Genomic DNA, 22,653 nt, shown 5'->3' with positions numbered 1-22,653 from the left:
ACAGCTATATTGTGGCTTTTCATGTCTACCACTAGATGGAGCTTCATAAACTCCTGGCACTACAGAATGCCTATACGTGTACTTCTAGCCTGACAAAAGCAGAGAAAGAAAAATGAAAGATTTGCATTTATATAGTGCATTTCACAATCTAATCTTGAAAAGGTGGCTTATGACGCCCCCTCTGTCACCCAAGAACAGAGGGCAGAGCAGCGTTATAATAGGAGCAAAAGCAAAAAACTGCGGATGCTGGAAATCCAAAACAAAAATAAAAATACCTGGAAAAACTCAGCAGGTCTGACAGCATCTGCGGAGAGGAATACAGTTAATGTTTTGAGTCCCTTTTTATTTTTGCTATAATAGGAGTCATGCCTCCACAATGGCAGTGCTAGAGAGGACCATAGGTCTTCTCAAGATGCACTTCCAATGCCTGGACCGTTCAGGGGGGAATACAACAATACCCCCCAGAGCGGGTGTCACTGATAGCGGTTGCGTGCTGTGCTCTCCATAATCTGGCACCAGCAAGGGGGGACCCACTGGGGGAAGAGGATCTTGACGCAGCTGCAGAGGCCACAGATGATGAGCCCAGTAGTGAGCCAGAAGAGGAGCATGGTGGGGAGAATGCTGAGGGCTTGGAGGCAGACCTCAGTAGCCTCCAGGGAGGCAGGGACACCACGGACACCTTGGTCCAATGCTCCTTCAGCTAGGCTGCCAAAGATCTGTTTCGACCTCATGTCAGGGCTTCTGCCCTCATCCCAGATGTCTGGAATGACCCTTTCATTTGAGCCTAAAGTCCTCTCAATGCCTGTGCAATAAAGTTTAGAACCACCCACAGCCAGCATTATATACTAACATACCCTGTACCAAAAAAATAAAAAGGTGAAGCATACTCAGGCCATTACGGCAACAAGAAAATTTATGTCATTTTCACAATCCAAACAAATTAACATAGCCTTCTCTAGACTTCATTCCCAGACCAGGAAACATAAACAAAACATTACAGAAGAGAAAATCACCCGTGACCAGTCCCTCTTGTGCTCATGGTGCCTTAAACTTACGTTTAATCTCTTCATTATGTTTTGGTGCCCCCCACCCCCTCCACCTCACTGGCAGCGGCATTGGAGGTAGCCTGCTGACTTTGGCGTCTTGTTGGTCTTGATGACCTTGGCGATCGTCCTCTGGCCAGTGGAGCCTGTGCTGGTCCCGCCTGGGAGGGAGTGGCCAGTTCCACGGCTGGCATCTCCCAAGTCATCATAGCCTCATCAGATGCCACGGTCACTGGCAGAGGGGTGGAGGAGTTGCTGCCATCACCCAGAGAGTCCTGAGAGGAGCCTGCCGAGACGACAAGCAGCTTGTGCACCTTCGGGATGTCGCTCTGGACCTCCCTGCTCACCATTGGTGGATGGGCACCTAGCTGGGGCCTCATCCACCTCTCACGCTGGCACTGACCACCTGAGGTAATTGCCTGTGTAAGGGCTTGCAGGTCCGAGCGCAACTCCAGGAAGTCCTCATTCTGCCCCTGGACCTGCCTCTCCATGAGAGTCACCACTCTCTCATTCGAGAAGGCAGTGCGTTCGGCCATGAGGGTCAATGCAGTGCTTGTGCTCCGCATGGACTCTTTCACAACAGAGACCATGGCACGCATACCCTCGTGGATCTCCGCCAGATCCTCCTGCATACCCTGCTGGACACCTAGCATCTGCTGCCTAATGGACGACTCCAGAGGCTCATCATCTGACTTGGCATCGCCCTGGTCTCCAGCAGTCCTCGTTCTGCCGGCGCCTGTTCCTCAAGCGAGTATGAAGTGCCCTCACTGCTGTGCTCCGACATTCTAGCCGACGATCTAATGCCCACCAAGGTGCTGGTATCTGCGCTGGTGCCTGGTTCAGAGAACGGGTGCGACGTAGGTGCAGCTAAAGCCCAGCGGTCCTCTGGCACCAGAGGTGCTTCTTCGGGGCCCTGTGAATGAGAGCGTGCTGGTGAATCTAAGGGAGAACAACGACATATCATTAGTTTAAGTCATCACACTGTCACTGTGCATGCCAGGCACCCTAGTGAGACAATGGAGATTCGTATCATGGTGTCATCGTCTTTCAATTATCAATGGGCACTCAAGTTTTGAGGCTCCTATCAATGAAGAGACTACACAAGAGTGTTTGCACCATCCGAAACTCTCACCTCTGTGCACTTCACTCTTACCTTGGCTTTACACCTCAGCCTCCCTGTGACCGGCTGACAGGTGAATGGTGCCTCTCCAGCTCCAAGTCGTCCTGCTCATATCTGGTTAGGATGAGGAGGTTTGGGAGCCCTCCGTCTGCTTGTGACCTCTCAATGTTGTTATGGCTTGTCTTCTCCTGAAAGGACAGAGGAACATTGATTAGTCCACTCTCTACCTGCAGCACCATTGCAGCCTGGCTAACCCCTGCTCAGGAGCTCCTTGCAGGGCACATCTGAGTCATGGCCCTCGAGCCACAAGACACTCAGTCCAAGTAGCCAGGGCTCACCCCTTTGGCCAGCTCTGGCGCCTTTGACAGTTGGCATTCAGACTCTAACACCCCTGAGCTCCACAGAGGGATGGCCAGCCCTTAACACTTCACTACATTGATCCATGCCAACATGATACTCACCCTTACCGAGCACAGCAGGTCATTGAACCTTTTGTGGCACTGCACCCATGTGCGCTACACAACGTCATGGCTGTTGACCTGGGCTGCCACCTCCTCCCAAGCTTTCTTTATCAGATACAGTGGCCTTCTCCTTCCATCTCTGGGGACGAAGGTGTACCTCCTGGCAGCCACCTCCTCCAGGAGGACCACGAGGGTGGAGGGGGTGGGGTGAGTGCCCACCTGACCTGCCCTCCTGCCTGGCATCTCCAGCTGAAGTTGAGGCCATAGCTTCGGTCTTCAAGCAGGCAGAAGATATGTTCTTCCCTGGCAGCCTTCAAGGAGCTGCCTGTGTTATTTTTAAGCTGCTGGCTGGGTCACCATTGGACCCGGCGCCCAACAGGCCCCCGCTTGGCCCTTCCTGACCATTGGGAAGACACATTGAACGCTGAGCGGGCCTTAATTGACCAGCCAGCGCGAGATCGCAGTCAGGGGCTGATTGCAGGTGGGGGCCGTTTCCCGAACGGTCCTGGGCCTGCCAATCGTACCACCCGCCAAGGGTAAAATTCAGGCCAATGAAAACGTCATGCTCTAATGCAGTTCATCCCGCTGTAAAAACCCTTGAAAAAGTTACACCTTGTTGAATAAGATGTAACTGATGTACCAACTTCATAATTATTGCTAAACACCCTCACTGGCCTTGAAAAGCTAATTTTATATTTATGGAATGTCGAATTTCTCCACAATGATTAAAAAATTTCACACATCTTTTAAAGTATAAAAATGTTTTTTTCTTTTGCAAAACTCCGTTTATCTTTATTTTAGCTACTATTTTAATATAGTCATGTATTTATTTCATTATCCAAAAATTGAATTGAAAAGTGGAGGATGTTTTGAGTGCTTTTAGCTTACTGGTTTGCTGTGTGTGAATACTTTAACATGATTGACTCCTTACCAGTGATGGACATCACTGATGCTGCACACCAAGATATCCCTTCATATGGCACCAGATTTGAACTGCTGTTCGAAAAGGGGAAAACCACGCCACAGAGATCGCTAGATATTTGTGGGCAGCTTTTTGCAGGCCAACAGTGAGCACCTTTACTTTGTCAGTGACTGCAAAATCCAGACCAGTATCTAAAGGATCTACCTTCACCAAAAACTCAACCTGTCCTCATCATGGTAAAGGTTAATCGAGTCATGGTAAACCTTGGCTCAGTTGGTAGCTTTGAGATTGGAGGGTTATGGGTTCCAGCCCTATCCAGGACTTGGGCACCATATCTTTGCAGGTTTCTGGTTTTATTGTCTTGTTTTTCTCTTTTTTTGTGTTTTCGAGGCGGCAAATGGCCATTTGCCCACACCTCCTTTAGGCACATCTTTTGTTTCTTTACTTGTCCCATTACCACTCCCTGCGCCACCAACCATTTTGTCATTTGATCTTCTCCACCCTATTACAGAACTCACCTTTTGCCAACCCTCCCACTATTCACTTGTTTAAAACCTATTACATCTCTAACATTTCCCAGTTCTGATGAAAAGTCATGACCTGAAACATTAGCCTATTTGAGACAGGCTGTGCGTGGGACAGTGTGCAGCATTACAGCTTTATGTAAAGAATGGTACAGACAAGTGATCCTGTTGTATTCACAAATTTGGGTGGTGGTGAAAAGAATCCGTACCTGGTTCGAACTTGCAACATCATGTTCTCAAGAGAAGCACCATGTATGAGTGTTGGATTAATTATACCACCAACATCGACCGACCTATCTGTTATTTCAGTGGGAGAAGAGGCCTCAGCAACTTTAGAAACAAAATGTAAAGTCTCGGTTGATGAATTTATATCCCAGCCAGTGTGAAACTGAAAACAAGCTTTCATTCATCCGGTAAGAAAGTTTGGGCTTGTCGTTTTCCTCCCATTCACTGAATGATTTATCAGATGTCATACCACCTGTGTGGTCTGGCAGCAAGGTAACTGATGTATTCCACTGTTGCCACAACACCGTGTGGTGATTTCCTTTGTTGCAAACCTGTCCACAAACTGAAGAGGCACATGTCTGCCCTCGCCTGTTTCAAGCCATAGCTGCAGCCCACTGAGAGGGATTTAAACAGTAAGATCTTTCTGTGCAATGGCCAAACACCAATTGAAAAAGATTAGAATAATACTGATGTGTTTATACTGAACCACAAAATCACAGATGCTAGATTAATTCAGCGATTTGCAAAGTGAGGGGTGAAGCTTAAGCGTTTCATTCAAATCAGCATTACACCCCTCTCCCATCTCACCTCACCCCACCCCCTCTCCTCCCCTCTCCCTCTCCACACCACCTCTCCCCTCAAAATCCCACCCTCGCCCTCCACCCCTTGCCCTCCAGCCCACCCTCCGACACCCCGCCCTCCGGCCTTCCGACCCCTCGCCCTCCTCCCCTCGTCCTCCCCCCTCTGCCCTCCAACCCCCTCCCTCCAGCCCCCGCCCATTCGCACTCACACCCTCGCCCCCCCCCCTCGCCCCTAGCCTTGTCTCCTTACCCCCTCCCCTTCACCCCTCTACCTATGCATTTCCCCCTCCCTCACACTCCTCATTCGAGCCTTTCCCTCGACCCCCCTTTTCCCTCGACCCCTTCTTTCCCTCGACCCCCCCTTTCCCTTGCCCCCCTTTCCCTCGACCCCGCCTTTCCCTCGACCCCTCTTCCCTCGACCCTCCCTTTCCCTCGATCCCCCTTTCCCTCGATCCCTTTTCCTCGATCCCCCCTTTCCCTCGATCCCCTTTCCCTCGACCCCCCCTTTCCCTCGACCCCCCCTTTCCCTCGACCCCCCTTTCCCTCGACCCCCCCCTTTCCCTCGCCCCCATCTTTCCCTCGACCGCTTCTCCTCTTCCCCCTCTCTTCCCCTCCCTTCCTCCTCTCTCTCCCCTCTTCCCGCTCTCCCCCCTCCCCATCTCCATCTCCCCACTTTTCCTCTGTTCCCCCTCTTATACCCTCCCCCTTCCTCTCTTCTATTCCTTTCTCTCCCTTCACTCCTCTTACTGCCCCTTTTTTGTCTTTTTAAATCTCTTTTACGAGACTAGCAAGCAAGGAAAGTGCACGAGATATTTTCAACTGAGTGAAAGTGTTACTGTAAAATCTAATACAATGGAGCAGTCATGCAATTTGTATGAATTTCAAATCTCGTGAGTGTAAATGTATGGCTAAAAGTAGCCATTTCTACATTTTTTACATGACCAGTGCACATGATTTCCTGATGATCCCAGCCTAAATAACTTTTGTGCTCCATGTAATAGATTTTTAATTTTATATGTGTCCTGATATTATACTGAAGGGCAGTTGTGTTTCAAAAGATATGCTGGCACTTGGTCCCAAAAAAGGGAACAGCTAGTACTTTGTTCTGTAAAGCTTAGTATGAATTTGTTATGTGAAAGTTTTGAAAAATAGGCTACTGCCCTGTATGCAAGCTGAACGATAACAGAAACCATCATATTTAAATAAAGACCTTTGAATGAAGAGTGGAAAGACTTGAAGAATTTATGAAACTTGATGTGAGAATCTAGCAGTTCAAGGATCAAACCACGGGCTAAACCCGTGACAGTAAAACGATATTGAACAAATAAAATGACACTTCACGACAGTAATAGCTTTTGTCCCTCACTCTCCATAGCTGCTGCAACCCAAACAATCTTTTAAATGCTCCTTTCGTTTTCACTTTAAGATTTTGAACTTTCTGCTAGAGAGAGACCGTAGGCTGGATTTTCCGGCCCACCAGCGGTGGGCATTGTCATGGGCAGGACGGGGAAATTGGGAGAGAGGTCAAAAGTCCAAATTTTCCCGTCTCGTCCACCACAATGCATGTTCCTGGCGGGACCGGAAAATCCCAGCTCCTGTGTGGACTGAAAGATATTGAGCTAATGAGACTGGACCTAACAGTGAAGGTGCGCATCGGGACCCTGTGGAAGTCCTGACGTGCAGACCTACGTGGGAATTGCCCTAGAAGTTTTGTGATAGAGGCGGACTTGGAGAGATCAGCGTGACTTACCTGGATGGCTACCAAGGAAATGTTAGGCAGATTAAAACCTGTTCTAACACCTGGGTGACTCCACAACCGAGCCCCCCAATTACTCACACTTAACCCCCTGATTACCCCGTCTGACCACATGACTACTTCCCTGACCCAACCTGACTACACCCGAGCACCTGACTAACCCCCAGCCCGACTACCAGCTTCCCTCCTGCCACCCCAACCACCCAGCTCTCCCCTGGCCCAACTCGACTACCCACCTCACTCACCCTACCCACCTCACCTGCCCTACCCACCTACCAATTAATTTATCAATTAATAAACTCGAAATTATAAAGCTAATCTCCCCATGAAACTATCATCGATTTTTGTAAAAACACATCTGGTTCACTAATGTCCTTACCTGGTCTGGTCTACATGTGACTCCAGCCCCACAGCAATGTGGTTACTCTTAACTTCTCTCCTTAAAGGTCCAGCAAGCCACTTAGTTCAAGGGCCCTTCTTCACTCCCCTCCTAATCTCTCCTCCTTTGGTTTAGGGTGTGTATTTTCCTTGTGTGAGACATGTTTTAGAACATTTTTTCCACACAAGTGAGCTACATAATTGATCTGTTGTTGCTAAAAGTTGAAACCGTGCAGGCCATAAACATCTGCGTGATCCCATCTTTGCTGCTCCTTAATTGATATTTGAGGAGGGAAGAAAGATTATTCATCTAGAGCAATTTTCCTTCATTTTTGCTCTTTTCACTCACTAAACTCAAGTGTCTACTTGGCTCAGTTGCCCTGACTTTGGCCTCCATATCAGAATATTGTGGGTTCAAGCCCCTATCTGGAGGATGAGTATATAATCTAGACTAGTGCATTAGTCTGAGGGAATGCTGCATTGTCAGCGGTGCCATCTTTTGGTTGAGACATCAAATTAAATGCCTGTTCAGACAGGTATAAAAGTTCCCATAGCACTTTCTTTTTTTTGAAGAAGTGCAAGAAATTTTCCCAGTGTCTTGGCCACGATCCATTCCTCAAGCAACGCTAATAAAAACATTAACTGGGCATTCATCTCACTGCTGTTAGTGCAGAAATTGGCTACCACACTTGTCGACAAAACAGCAGTGGCTATGCATCAAAAGTAATGCATTGGCTATGAAATGCTTTGGACTATTCTAAGGGCATAAATGGCATTATATGAATGGAAGTTATTTTTCCTTTGAAATGCAATGGTAAATTGAGATAGTCTGTCTCCAGGTTAGAAGCCTAGTGCTTTGACATATCTGTTTGTGTATCGCGGTATTATAATGAAGGGCTTTGTTTCAGCTGCATGGGCTGTTGAATATGACTGTTCTAGAGAATTTACCTACTGAAACTAGATCCTGTTGAAGGCCTGAATTCTTTTTTGAGTCTACCCTCGAGGAACTTTGGTAAATTGAAGCTGCTTTTATATTACAAAAGAGCCTCACCCTTCCCTATCTCTGGAACCTCCTCCAGCCCTAAAATCCTCCAAGATTTACATGCCTGGTCTCTTGCACTGCACTGATTTCAGTGACTCTAGCAATGGCGGCCGTGCCTTCAGCTGCCAAAGTCCTAAGCTCAGGAATTCTCTTCCTAAGCCCCTGTACCTTTCTTCTTTAAGATGCTCCTTAAAGCTTGCCTCTTTGCCCAAGCTTTTGGTCGCCTGTGTTAATATCTCCTTATGTGACTTGGTGTTGAATTTTAGAATAAGAAAAGACTTGTCCCAGCGTGCCCAAAGTGCAAATGAAGTGCTTTTGAAGCCGTTGTATTGTAGGAAACACTGCAGCAGTTTGCGCACAGGAAGCTCCCACAAACAGTAATGTGACAATGGCCAGGTGATCTGTTTTAGTGTTGTTGATTGAGGGATAAATATTTACCAGGGCACCGGGGACAACTCCTCAGCTCTTCTTCAAAATAGTGTCACGGGATCTTTTCTTCCAACCTGAAAGAACAGAAAAGGCCTTGGTTTAACGTCTTATCTGAAAGACGGCAGCCCCCACATTGCAACACTCCCTCAGTACTGCACTGGAGTATCAGCTTTGATTTTTGTGCTCAAGTCCAGGAGTGAGACTTGAACCCATAACCTTCTGACACAGAGGCAAGAGTGTCGCCACAGAGCACTGCTGACACAATTTTTTTTCCGATAACGCTCCTTTAAAAGTGCCTTGAGATGGTTTACTACGTGAATGGTTCTATATAAATGCAAGTTGTTATTGCTGACTGTGCAACGCACATGTAGCAAACTTCAGTGACAAAAGCAGTGTTAAGTGACACAGATTATACCTAATGGTATCACTGAATCTTCAGCTAGTTTGTCTGAATGCATGAAATCTTACTGACATTTCTGTTTGGGTGATGGGTTAATTAATATTGCTGAAAAAAGAGACATTCTATCAAAGCTTTTCATCTTACACTGATTGAGATAGATCACAAGTATTTTCAACTGTAACAAGACCAACAATTTATACTGCATGAGAAGAGTGTGCTGATTGGTTGGCAAGTGGACTCTGATGGAGGTTTGAATTTAAACAAAGCTCGGCCGTTAACTGTTTCATGCTGCATTTTCCATGGCAATGCCTGCAACAGTCAGAGTTCATTTGCCAACCAATCAAACTCTCTTCTCATGCAGTATAAATTGTTGTTCCCCCGTTACGGTTGGAAAATTCTTGTGAGCTATCCTAATGAGTGCAAGACGAAAATCTTGCTGAGTTTTTCCAACATTTTCTATTTTTCTCTTGCTACAGTTGTTGTCCCTCTTCTTTAAAACTGCTGTCATCACCCTTTCAAGAAAAACTCATCTGCTGTCATTACCCTATCTGACCAACATGTGATTCCAGGCCCACAGCAATGTGGTTGACCTCTGAAATGACCTAACAAGCCACTGAGTTCAAGGACATTTAGAGATGGGCAACAAATGCTGGCCCTGCCAGTAACACCCACATCCCATGAAAGATTAAAGGGAAAAAAACTGGTCCTGAAGTATCTTGGGACATTTTATGTTAAAGGCGTTATATAAAGATAAGTTGTTGTGTTGATATCTAGGGTTGAAGTTATCAAACAGCCAAAAAAAAACTGGCCAAATACTGAATCATGATCCCCTACCAGCTGAGTGTTTTGCTTGTCGGCCAAGAGGAATGAGTACCTTTACATATATCATACAATAGAAACGTAGGCCACGATTTTCTGAGCTGGCTCTGGAAATTCCCACCCAAAGTCAACAGACCTTTGGCTGGTCTGCCAAATTTTCTGTCCTCCCGTGATGACTCCTGCCATGGGCGGGACCGGAAAATCCCAACCATAGTAAGTGTTTAAGAAATAAAATCCAAGGCCCATCTAGCTCACCTCCCACCATTATGGTCGGTGCACGATACAACGATAATAGACTCTTGATTAATTAAGGCGATCAATCTTTATTAATCAGTCTTTTACAGACCCAGACATGGTGCAGTGAAACCCCAGTGGTCAAGAACTTTGGGAGACTTCAGCTGTTCCTCCAAAGTATGCTACACTCACCACCTCATGTCTCAAATTACCCATTTATTCGTCCCTTCCTATTTCTCATCTTCAAGCTGCCCCTTGGTGACATCATCCGAAGGCACAGTGTTAGTTTCCACATGTACACTGATGACACCCAGCTCTATCTCGCCACAGCCTCTCTCGACTCCTCCACTGTTGCTAAATTATCAGACTGCTTATCCGACATCCAGTACTGGACGAGCAGAAATTTCCCCCAATTCAGTATTGGGAAGACTGAAGCCATTGTTTTTGGTCCCTGCTCCAAACTCCATTCCCTAGCTACTGACTCCACCCCTCTCCCTGGCAACAGTCTGAGATTAAGTCAGTCTGTTCACAACCTTGGTGTGTCACATTTGATCCCGAGATGAGCTCCTGACCCCACATTCATGCCATCACTCAGACTGCCTATTTCCACTTCCATAACTTCGCCCCGTCTCAGCTCATCTGCTGCTGAAACCCGCATTCATGCTTTAGACTCAACTATTCCAACATTTAAAAAAATTTAGTCATGCGATATGGGCATCGCTGGCTAGGCTAGCATTCATTGCCCATCCCTAATTGCCCTTGAGAAGGTGCTGGCGAGTGTCTGGCTTGCTTCCCACAATCTATTCTCCGTAACCTTGAGGTCATCCAAATGTCTATTATCCATTTCTGAACTCACAGCAAGTCCCAATCCCCTATCACCCCTGTGCTGACTGACCCACATTAGCTCCCGGTCAAGCAATGTCTTGATTTTAAAATTCTCAACCTTGTTTTCAAATTCTTCCTCATCTTTGTAGTCTCCAATCCTATAATTCTCCAAATTTCTACGCTCCTCTAATTCTGGCCTCTTTTGCATCCCCAATTTCCTCCACCATTGGTGGTTGTGCCTTCAGTTGCCTAGGCCCCAAGCTCTGGAATACCCTCCCTACACTTCGCCACCTGTCTGTCTCACTTTTCTCCTATAAAACACTCCAGGAAATCTGTATCTTTGACCACGCTTTTGGTCACCTGACCTAATATCTCCAAAGTGGCTTGGTGTCATACTTTATTTTATAATGCTCCTGTGAAGCACCTTGCGACATTTCACTACTTTAAAGGCACTATATAAATGTAAGTTATTTCATTGAAGTTGGGTTTCCAGCTTAAATTTTGATCCCAACGATCTTGCTAGATGTGTTTTTTGGCATGTTTCATATCTTTTAAAGTTAATTCAACTTTTCACATTCTTCAAAGTCAAAGCATTGCCTTCCCGTTATGAGCTTGGGTTCATTCTCTTCCCCAAAATCAAAATTGGTCTGTTTCAAGTATAAAAATTTCAAAGCAAAAAGTGCATGTTCCAGTCATTTCCTGAGTGTTATTTTGTCTCTGCAGTAACATAAATGTTGTATACTGATATTTTCCATTGCGCTTGGTTAATATGGATTCAAAATAAATCTTTTTCCAACACCTAGAAAATAGGTTTGATTAGAACATGAAATAACTCGCAGAGAGGAAACAAAGTATGTTCAGGAAAATGAAGGGGATAGAAACTGCCCTTAATATTGGTTTGTATGCCCTTTGAAGCTTCAAACTCATGTCAGAAGAAATTTACTCCGACGGCATGCCTTGCTATGGTAGAAAGCAATAGAAGTATAAAATCCGAGAGCGTTTTAACTGCTAGTTGGAGTTCAGTGATATCAAATGTTGGATGAATTGATCATGCATGTATATGGTGGAATACATCTTAAATTCTACTTAAGAAAGAAAGAACTTGCATTTCGAGAGTGGCTTTTGCTATTGTGAGATGTCCCAAAATGGACATACAACCACTGAAGTACTTTTGAACTGTTGTCAAATTGCAATACAGCCCATTCATGCACAGCAAGTTCCCATGCATGCAATCAGATACATGACTAGATCATCTGTTTTAATGATGATTAGTTGAGCAATAAATGTTATTCAAGACACCGGCAGAACTCCCCTGCTCTTCTTTGTGTAGTACCAAGGGTAGATCAGGCCTTGATTTAAGACACTCTGTTTTAAGCCTACTCTTCCCCCCTACTCTGCCACTGATGCTCGCCTTGAAGTTTAAGAATTACAAAGATGTAGGTGATTGTTGTTGGCTAGTTCAGGTCTTAAGACAAAACTGATAATCTGATGGTTGCTAGAGGCAAGAGAAAGGCACATTGTTGGAACCTGGTCAAACCAACTGAATATTGTAGTTGAATGAGATGATGACCATTGCAGAATTTCCAGCAGTTATAGTTGTAATTTATTGTCATAACAGCTTCCAAAATTTTAAGGATTCTGGAATGGTTCCTGCAGATTGGAAGGTATCAAAGGTAACCCTGCTGTTTAAGAAAGGAGGGAGAGGCAAAATGAACTACAGACCTGTTAGCCTGACATTAGGAGTAGGGAAAATGCTAGAATCTACATACAAACATATGAATTCGGAGCAGGATTAGGGCACTCAGCCCCTCGAGCCTGCTCTGTCATTCAATAAGATTGTGGCTGATCTGATTGTAACCTCAATTTCACATTCCTGTTTACCCCTGATAACCTTTCATCCCCTTGCTTATCCAGAATCTATCTACCTCTGCCTTAATAATGTTCAAAGATTCTACTTCCACCACTTTTTGAGGAAGAGAGTTCCAAAGATTCACGACCCTCTGAGAGAAAAAATTTCTCCTCATCTCTGTCTTAAGGGGGCGACTCCTTATTTTTAAACAGTGACCCTTAGTTCTGGATCGATTCTATTATAAAGGATGTGATAACTGAACTGAATACACGTTTGACAACCCTGTTGGAGTTTTGTAAGGATGTAACTGACAGAATAGATACGGGGGAACCAGTAGATGTGGTGTATTTGAATTTTCAGAAGGCTTTTGATAAGGCTCCACACAAGGTTAGTAAACAAAATTAGAGCCCATGGGATTGGGGGAAATGTGCTGGCATGGACTGAAAATTGGTTAATGGACAGAAAACAGAGTAGGAATAAACGGATCATTCTCAGTTTGGCGGGCTATAACTAGTGGGGTTCTGCAAGGATCAGTGCTTGGGTCCCATTTATTCACAATATGTATCAATGATTTGGATGTGGGGACCAAATGCAATATTTCCAAGTTTGCTGATGACACAAAACTCAGTGGGAATGTGAGTTATGAGGAGGATGCAAAGAGGCTTCAAGGGGATTTAGACAGGCTAAGTAGGTGGACAAGAGCAAGGCATTTGGGAGGGAGTTGCCCTGGGAGTTCTCAACATTGACTCTGGATCGCATGAAGCCTCATGGCATCAGGTCAAACATGACCAAGGAAACTTCCTGCTGATTACCACCTACCGTCTCCCATCAGCAGAGGAATCAGCGCTCCTCCATGTTGAAAACATTTCAAGGAAGCACTGAGGGTGTCTAGGGCACAGAATATACTCTGGTGGGGGACTTCAATGGCCATCACCAAGAGTGGCTGAGCTGGCCAAGTCCTAAACGACATAGCTCCTAGACTGGGTCTGCAGCAGGTGTGAACAATCCAACAATAAGGAAGAACTGGCTTGATCTCATCCTCATCAATCTACCTGTCGCAGATGCATCTGTCCATGACCGTATTGGTAGGAGTGACTACCGCACAGTCCTTGTGGAGACGAAGCCCTGTCTTCACATTGAGGGTAACCTCCATCGTGTTGTGTGGCACTACCACTGTGCTAAATGGGAAAGATTTCAAAAAGATCCAGCAACTCAAAACTGGGCATCCATGAGGTGCTGTGGGCCATCAGCAGCAGCAGAAGAATTGTCTACAGCTAGAACCTGTAACCTCATGGTCCGGCATATCCCCCACTCTACCAATACCATCAAGCCGCAGGATCCACCCTGGTTCAATGAAGAGTGTAGGGGGGCATGCCAGGAGCTGCATCAGGCATATCTAAAAATGAGGTGTTAACTTGGTGAAGCTACATCACAGGACTACTTGCATGCCAAACAACAAACGCAGCATGCAATTGACAGAAATAAGCGATACCACAACCTGTGGATCAGATCTAAGCTCTGTAGTCCCACCACATCTAGTTGTGAATGGTGGTGGACAATTAAACAACCAACTGGAGGAGGAGGCTTCACAAGTACCCCCATCCTTAATGTTGGGGGGAGCATAGCCCCTCAGTGCAAAAGACAAGGCTGAAGTATTTGCAACAATCTTCAGCCAGAAATGCCAAATGGATGATGCACCTTGGCCTCCTGAGGTCCCCAGCATTCCAGATGCCAGTCTTCAGCCAATTCGATTCACTCCACGTGGTATCAAGAAACGGCTGAAGGCACTGCAAAGGCTATGGGCCCTGACAACCTTCGATGAATGGTACTGAAGACTTGTGCTCCAGAACTACCTGTGCCCTTAGCCAAACTGTTCCAATACAGCTACAGCACTGGTATCTAGGCGGCAATGTGGAAAACAGCCTAGGTATGTCCTGTCCAGATAAAGCAGGACAAATCCAGCCCGGCAATTACCGCCACATCAGGGTACTCTCGATCATCAACAAAGTGATGGAAGGGGTCATCAACAGTGCTATTGAGTGGCACTTGCTCAGAAACAACCTGCTCACTGACCCTCAGTTTGAGTTCTGCCAGGGCCACTCAGCTCTTGTCCTCATTACAGCCTTAGTTCAGACATGGACATAGCCAGGTGCATATTAGTAATGTGATCTGCAATGGCTATCGCTATTTTCATCCATGCCCTCAAGTGCACTGCTCCAACGTTTCAGTAGATCTGAAACCATATGGAGTCAAGGTCAAATACCAGTCCTTAAGTTGAATTATTTTCCGAACAGTAGATGAATGTGCAGAGTGACTATTATGATTAAAACTCACTTCACTTCAAATCTCTTGTGATTAGGAAGAATAATAAACCATACCAGGCTATGCCAGTGGGCTGACTTCACTCTTCCTAATCCGCTTCCTGATTCTGACTGGTTCTGAATTTAAAAGAACAGTGAATTTCACCTTGTTAGACTAAGCTCTGTCTCATGATGCTTTAGTTACTGCTAACCACAGGAAATGCAACAGCTGTCTCTTCATCTTCCTTCCTCTTGAGTGAATTGGCTGTAGGCCTGTCAATAAACCAGACTGGATTCTCCCTGTGCTAGGCCCAAATGAACAGGTCATCCCACTGCTAGGTGCAGATGTTATCTCCGCTCAGGCTTCCTAAAACAAATTCATTATGGTCCCCCAAGTTGTTGGGTAGCCACATCTTTGATGCCTAACTAATTAACATATAAATCCCCCTTTACCACAGCACATGACTGTTGGGAGATTTTAAATCTTTTGTCAATCCACTTCCATTTCAATGACATGCTGTAATTTAACTCCTTTACAAGTTCTTTCTGTAGAAAAATTATCACAAACATCCCAAAACATAAGACGCTCTATTCTCCCATGGCAGCCTTCTCTTCTGGGATGGCTTGTCTAATGGAAATGCCAAGCAAGTAGCAACTACTGCCCCAATATTAAGAAGGACTAAATCGGTGGGAAGTTGACCTGAGCTGGCTATGCTGTGACTTTGAGGTATGTAGTTAATGGTATGGAAATATCATTAACTCTCTTTCCATATGGAAGTTAAAAGTGTGAATTCTGCTTTAAATTAATTGGCAAGGAGTAGGACAAGGAGGCAGAGATTCATAGTAGGAAAATATAAGACTGATATCTGAAAGTATTTCTTCAGAAGGAATTATCAACACTTCAAATCTAGTGGACAGAAACCCCTGGAATCATTGAACAAACAAAAGCTGCAGTGGGGGAACTGTAGGGTTTTTCTGGATAGACAAATTAGGCCTTGTCAAATGACCACGTTAATCTGTAACTACCTAATCTAGTAATTATCACAACTGCAGGGAGATAAAACTGTGAATGCTCCTTATCTTCTATATGTCACTTTTTAAAAACTACCTGTACAGGAATGTTTAAAATTTTTGTTTTATTTCTTTGTTGCTTCTCTAAGATGTGTGCTTGAGTGTAAGTACAGTAATTCCTCACTTAACGTTGTAGTTGGATTCCTGAAAAGTGCGACTTTAAATGAAACAACTTTAAGATTTTCCCATTTCCATCATAAAGCTGTAGTTAGGCTTTGTAGGACATTTCTTGTCAGAAAAATATTAAAATATTATACCTTGTAATTTGAAATATTGTACATTCCTGAAGTCCTATATTTGCAAATGAAATAGCTTTCAAAATAAAATAAATTTAAAAAAATAAAAGAAATATGCTAACTTTCTACTTGCCTCCCACTTGCCAATTCTCTCCCGCTCACCCTTACCCTCTCCTGCTCCCTCCCACTCACCACCTCTCACGCTGGCCGACCCTCCCTCTTGCTGCCTCTTCCATTCGCCGCTTTCCCTCTCCTGAACCCTCACTGTGAGCAAGATTTTGGAAGAGGGACAGGGAGATGGAGGAAGCAACTGAGAGAGGGAGAGGAGCTATGAGCAAGAGGGTCAGGGAGGGAAGAGGCCACAGGAGGGCTGGGGAGGGAGGCAGCGAGCGGGAGGGTGGGGGAAGGAGGCAGCGAGCGGGAGGGTTGGGGAGGGAGGCAGCGAACGAGTGGGAGGGTCAGGGAGGGGGGCAGCGAGTGAGAAGGTCGGGGAGAGAGGCAGTGAGCGGGAGGGTCAGGGAGGGAGCAGCGAGCAGCAGGTTCAGGGAGTGGGAGGGAGTCGGTGAGCAGGAAAGACCCCGCAAGCAGGAGAAGCCGCTCCAAAATGACCTCGATCGGGTCACATGACGCTATGTTACTCCAGCATGAAACGGCACTAAAGCTGAAATCCCGATGCCACGCGCACATACCAGCCCCATTATATCCGTGTTACTAAAATGGAATCATGCTGAGTGAGTTAACTGAAAATGGGAACTTAATGTATGTAAAATTGCTTTCAGTATTGTGCAAGACTCTCAGTTCATTTCATTGCCAGGCAGACATTTGTGAGTAAGTAGTTTGGGCTCAATATTGAAGTATTATGACTCAGTGACTTGAACCTGAATATAGAACTGACAGTTCTGTGATCTGCTGACAGCCCAAAGTCAACATTTTAGGTCAGTTTAGTTTTAGTTAGGCATGCCCATAATAAGGCCTTTAGGCAAATAGGCGCAGTGTTATTTGGTTAACACAGCCAGTTCTTTCCTTCAAGAAAGAGGTTAGATTGTGGTTTCTAGCTAGTGCAAGATAGCAAATTCATGAAGTGGTAACTTAAGCTTTTTAAAATTCTGTTGATTTGAATGTTGTGTGGCACCACGACTGTGCTTAATGGGATAGATTCAGAACAGATTTGGCAACTCAAAACTGGGCATCCTTGAGGTGCTGCAAGCCATCAGCAACAATAAGCTGTAACCTCATGGCCTAGCATATCCCTCACTCTCCTATTATCATCAAGCCATGAAACCATTCCTTAATGAGTGTAGGAAAGCATGCCAGAAACAGCACTAAATATACCTTAAAATGAGGTGCCAACTTGGTGAAGCTACAACATGGGACAACATGAATGTTGAACAGTGGAAGCAGCATGCTATAGACAGAGCTAAGCAATCCCACAACTAATGAATCAGATCAAAACTCTGCAGTCCTGCAACATCCAGTCCTGAACAGTTGTAGACAATTAAGTAAGTAACAAGAGGAAGAGGCTTCATAAACACTCTCATCCTCAACAATGCTGGAGCCATGTACCTGAGCGTAAAAGACAAGATTGAAGCATTGATTCAAACAAAAGAGCTGAACTTCAGAGGTGAGATGAGAGTGACTGCCCTTGACATCAGGGCCACATTTGAATGAGTGTGACATCAAGCAGCCCTAGCAAAACAGAAGTCAATGGGAATCAGGGGAAAAACTCTCCGCTGGTTGGAGTCATATCTAGCACAAAGGAAGATGGTTGTGGTTGTTGGATGTCAATCATCTCAGTTCAAGGACATCACTACAGGAGTTCCTCAGGGTAGTGTCCTAGGTCCAACCATCTTCAACTGCTTCATCAATGACCTTCCTTCAATCATAAGGTCAGAAGTGGGGATGTTCGCTGATGATCGCACAATGTTCACCATTTGCGACTCCTCAGATACTGAAGCAGTCCATGCCCAAATGCAGCAAGACCTGGACAATATTCAGGCTTGGGTTGACAAGTGGCAAGTAACATTTGCATCACACAAGTGCCAGGCAATGACCATCTCCAACAAGAGAGAATCTAACCATCACCCCTTGACGTTCAATGGCATTACCATTGCTGAACCCGCCACTGTCAACATCCTTGGGGTTAACATTAACCAGAAACTGAACTGGACTAGCCATGTAAATACTGCAGCTATAAGAGCAGGTCAGAGACTAGGAATCATGGGGTGAGTAACTCATCTCCTGACTCCCCAAAGCCTGTCCACCATGTACAAGGCACAAGTCAGGAGTGTGGTGGAATACTTTCCACTTGGCTGGATGAATGCAGCTCCAACAACACTCAAGAAGCTCGACATCATCCAGGGCAAAGCAGCCCACTTGCTTGGCACTCCATCCACAAACATTTACTTCCTCCACCACCGACGCACAGTGGCAGCAGTGTGTACCATCTATAAGATGCACTGCAGAAACTCACCAAGGCTCCTTAGATAGCACCTTCCAAACCTATGATCGCTACCATTTAGAAGGACAAGGGCAGCAGACCACATGGGAATACCACTACCTTCAAAATGACTTGGAAATATATCGCCGTTCCTTCATTGTCGTTGGGTCAAAATCCTGGAACTCCCTCCCTAACAGCACTGAGGGTGTACCTATACCACATGGCCTACAGTGGTTCACAAAGACAGCTCACCACCACCTTCTCAAGGGCAATTAGGGATAGGCAATAAATGCTGGCCTAGCCAGCGACACTCACATCCCATTAATTTGCAAGTATCTTCAGTTTATCCTAACAGCTGTTAAGAAGCTGGCAGGCCTGGCAGTCAGAAATATGAGTATTGTCAATTGTTAAATTTTTTTTTTGAAAATGTCCATTTATATGGTGCCCATCATGTCTTAAGGTCATCCCAAAGTGCATCACAGGAAACTTATTTTTGAAGTTTAGTCACCAGTTTTTGTGGCAAAAACGGCAGCTAATATCTGGACAGCAGGACTGCAAAAGTGACTTTGAGATGAATGACTCTTCTTTTGGACGGTGCAAGTTGAGGGATAAATATTAGCCAAGAAACCCAGAGAACCCCTCTACTCCTCTTCAAAACATCTGCTTGAACATGCTGACAGAGCCAGGGTTTAATATCTTCTCTAAAAGACAGCAGTACTGCATTGAAATGTCACCATCAATTATTTGATTATGACCTGGAGTGTAGCTTGAACTTAATATCTTCTGACTTGAGGTGTACACGCTATCACTGAGCTACAGTTGATATGTAAAGCAGTAAAATGGCAATAGTATAGAAATTATAAATCTTAATTGTACTGTGAATAAAAAGTAATAACTTGCATTTATATAACGTCTTTAATGTTGTGAAATGTCCCTAGGTGCTAATTGACACCCAGCCACATAAGGCAATATTAGGACAGACGACCAAAGGCTCGATCATAGAGGTAGATTTTAAGGAGGATCTTAAAGGAGAAGAGATGTTGAGTGAGGGATTTCCAGAGATTAGGACCCAGGCAGCTAAAGGCTCGTTCACCAAAGGTGAAGCGAAAGGGAGTAGGGGATGCTCAAGAGGCCAGAATTAGCACAGATACCTCAGAATTTGTGCAGATACTTGGGGCTGGAGGAGATTACAGAGATAAGGAAAGGTGAGGCTCTGCAGGAATTTGAAAACAAAGACGACTATTTTAAAGTTGAGTCGTTGCCAGACTGGCAGCCAGTGTAAAACAAAAACAGAATTACCTGGAAAAACTCAGCAGGTCTGGCAGCATCGGCGGAGAAGAAAAGAGTTGACGTTTCGAGTCCTCATGACCCTTCAGCAGAACTGAGTAAAGTTAGGAGAGGGATGAAATATAAGCTGGTTTAAGGTGGGGGGTGGGGGGAGAGAAGTTGGGGGGTGGGGGCGGTGGTTGTAGGGTCAAGCAAGCAGTGATAGGAGCAGATAATCAAAAGATGTCACAGACAAAGGAACAAAGACGTGTAAAAGGTGGTGATATTATCTAAGAGAATGTGCTAATTAAGAATGGATGGCAGGACACTCAAGGTACAGCTCTAATGCAGCAAGCCATTGTTCCAGTGAAGCCCAACACAAATTGGAGGAACAGCACCTCATCTTCCGACTAGGCACTTTACAGCCTTCCGGACTGAATATTGAATTCAACAACTTTAGATCTTAAACTCCCTCCCCCCATCCCCACCCCCTTTCCGTTTCTTCCCCCTCTCTTTTGCTTTTCAAAATAATTTATATAGATTTTTCTTTTCCCACCTATTTCCATTATTTTTAAACCTATAACTGTAATGCCCTGTCAGTCTTTCCACCCCACCCCCACTGGAGCTGTTTCTTGAGTGTCCTGCCATCCATTCTTAATTAGCACATTCTCTAAGATAATATCACCACCTTCTACACGTCTTTGTTCCTTTGTCTGTGACATCTTTTGATTATTTGCTCCTATCACTGCTTGCTTGTCCCTACAACCACCGCCACCCCCCCCCACCCAACTTCTCTCCCCGCCCCCCCACCTTAAACCAGCTTATATTTCACCCCTCTCCTAACTTTACTCAGTTCTGCTGAAGGGTCATGAGGACTCGAAACGTCAACTCTTTTCTCCTCCGCCGATGCTGCCAGACCTGCTGAGTTTTTCCAGGTAATTCTGTTTTTGTTTTGGATTTTCAGCATCCGCAGTAGTTTTTTTTTATGGCAGCCAGTGTAAATTAGTGAGCACAGGGCTGATGATTCTTTCTATATAGACCAAGTAAACTAAATTAACAAATTAAGTAACAAATTAAAAAGCAGCCCCTTAAAGGGATACTGCAAAAAGAAAAGCAAAATATTAAAGGAAACTTACGAACATCAAATTAAAATGTGATGAAAAGGGATAGAAAGTGAATGAGCAGTTTTTGATTATGTTTCTCTCGAGGTTTCGAACCGAGGACCTTTCACGTGTTAGGTGAACATGATAACCGCTACAATACCGAAACAGGGCACATAATGTTCAGTACCAACTGTAAAAATACCATGCCTGCAAGAACAGGTCAGACGCCAGGACATTAGTAAACCAGATGTGTTTTTAACGACACTCGACAATGGTTTCATGGTCATCACCATCAGACTTTTAATTCCAGATTTTTATTGAATTCAAATTTTACCCGTCTGCCATGGTGGGATTCAAGCCCAGGTCCACAGAGCATTACCCTGGGTCTCTGGAATACAATTCAGTGACAATACCACTGTGCCACCGCCTCCCCCAAGTCAGGGGTGATGGGTGAACAGAACTAGATACGAGTAAAGATGCTGCTGTTGCTGCTTGTCGCTTCCCCAACCAGGAGATCTGCTGTCATGGTATGTCACACTCGTCTGTCTTGTGCCACCTTCACACAACCACTGTAGTTCTTATTGCAAATGCTCTGTAACGTCCATCATCCTACATCTAGGTTGACCCCTCTTTCTGCTGCCCTCTGCTTTGCCCTCTGGAAGAGATCTGTGTAGCTTTTCAGCTCTGAACAAATGACTGAAATACTAATATTTTCTTTTCTGGATATCTCTTTTTAAGAGTTCTTTTTACTTTTGCGATTTCAAACACCTCTTCATTGGTCTTTTGGTCTGTATAGGGAATTTTAAACATATGTCTTAACATCCACATGGCCACTATTGTTTTCCGCAGATCTTTATTTATTGTCTAGGTTTCTGAAGCAAACAGGAAAATGGATAGAATGTAGCATCTTAATAGTTTTTTTTCCTTGTTTCAAGCTTGCATTTTCGTGTTGTTAACACATCCTTCATCTTCACGAAGTTACTTCTGGCTATCTCTATCCTTGTTCTGACTTTGGCATTGCATCTACCACCTTCTGTTATCATTTGCCCTAAATAGATGAACTTATCTACTTGTACCAGTGTGACACCATCCACTTCAATCAATCTTCATTCTGGTTTCTTCTAATGTATTTCTTTGACTACCATTGCTTTTGTCTTTTTGGTGTTCATCCTCGATCCATATTAGACCATAAGACATAGGAGCAGAAATTAGGCCATTCGGCTCATCTAGTCTGCTCCGCCATTCAATCATGGCTGATAAGTTTCTCAACCCCATTCTCCTGCCTTCTCCCCGTAACCTTTGATCCCCTTACCAATCAAGAATCTATCTATCTCGGTCTTAAATACACCCAATGACCTGGCCTCCACAGCCTTCTGTGGCAATGAATTCTATAGATTCACCACTCTCTGGCTAAAGAAGTTTCTCCTCATCTCTGTTCTAAAAGGTCTTCCCTTTACTCTGAGGCTGTGCCCTCAGGTCCTAATCTCTCCTACTAATAGAAACATCTTCCCCACGTCCACTCTATCCAGGCCTTTCAGTATTCTGTAAGTTTCAATCAGATCCCCCCTCATCCTTCTAAACTCCATTGAGTATAGACCCAGAGTCCTCAAACGTTCCTCATATGTTAAGCCT

General features: G+C 45.0%; 1 protein-coding gene across 1 annotated transcript in view; it reads left to right on the top strand.

The window, feature by feature from the left end:
• Positions 1 to 22,653, top strand: part of chlsn (cholesin) — a 352,627-nt gene that overhangs the window by 182,779 nt on the left and 147,195 nt on the right. The gene's annotated exons all lie outside the window — the stretch shown is intronic.

The sequence above is a fragment of the Cetorhinus maximus genome, chromosome 15 (assembly GCF_964194155.1).
Source record: "Cetorhinus maximus chromosome 15, sCetMax3.hap1.1, whole genome shotgun sequence".
Lineage (NCBI taxonomy): Eukaryota > Metazoa > Chordata > Chondrichthyes > Lamniformes > Cetorhinidae > Cetorhinus > Cetorhinus maximus.
This window is presented reverse-complemented; position numbering and strand designations above follow the sequence as displayed.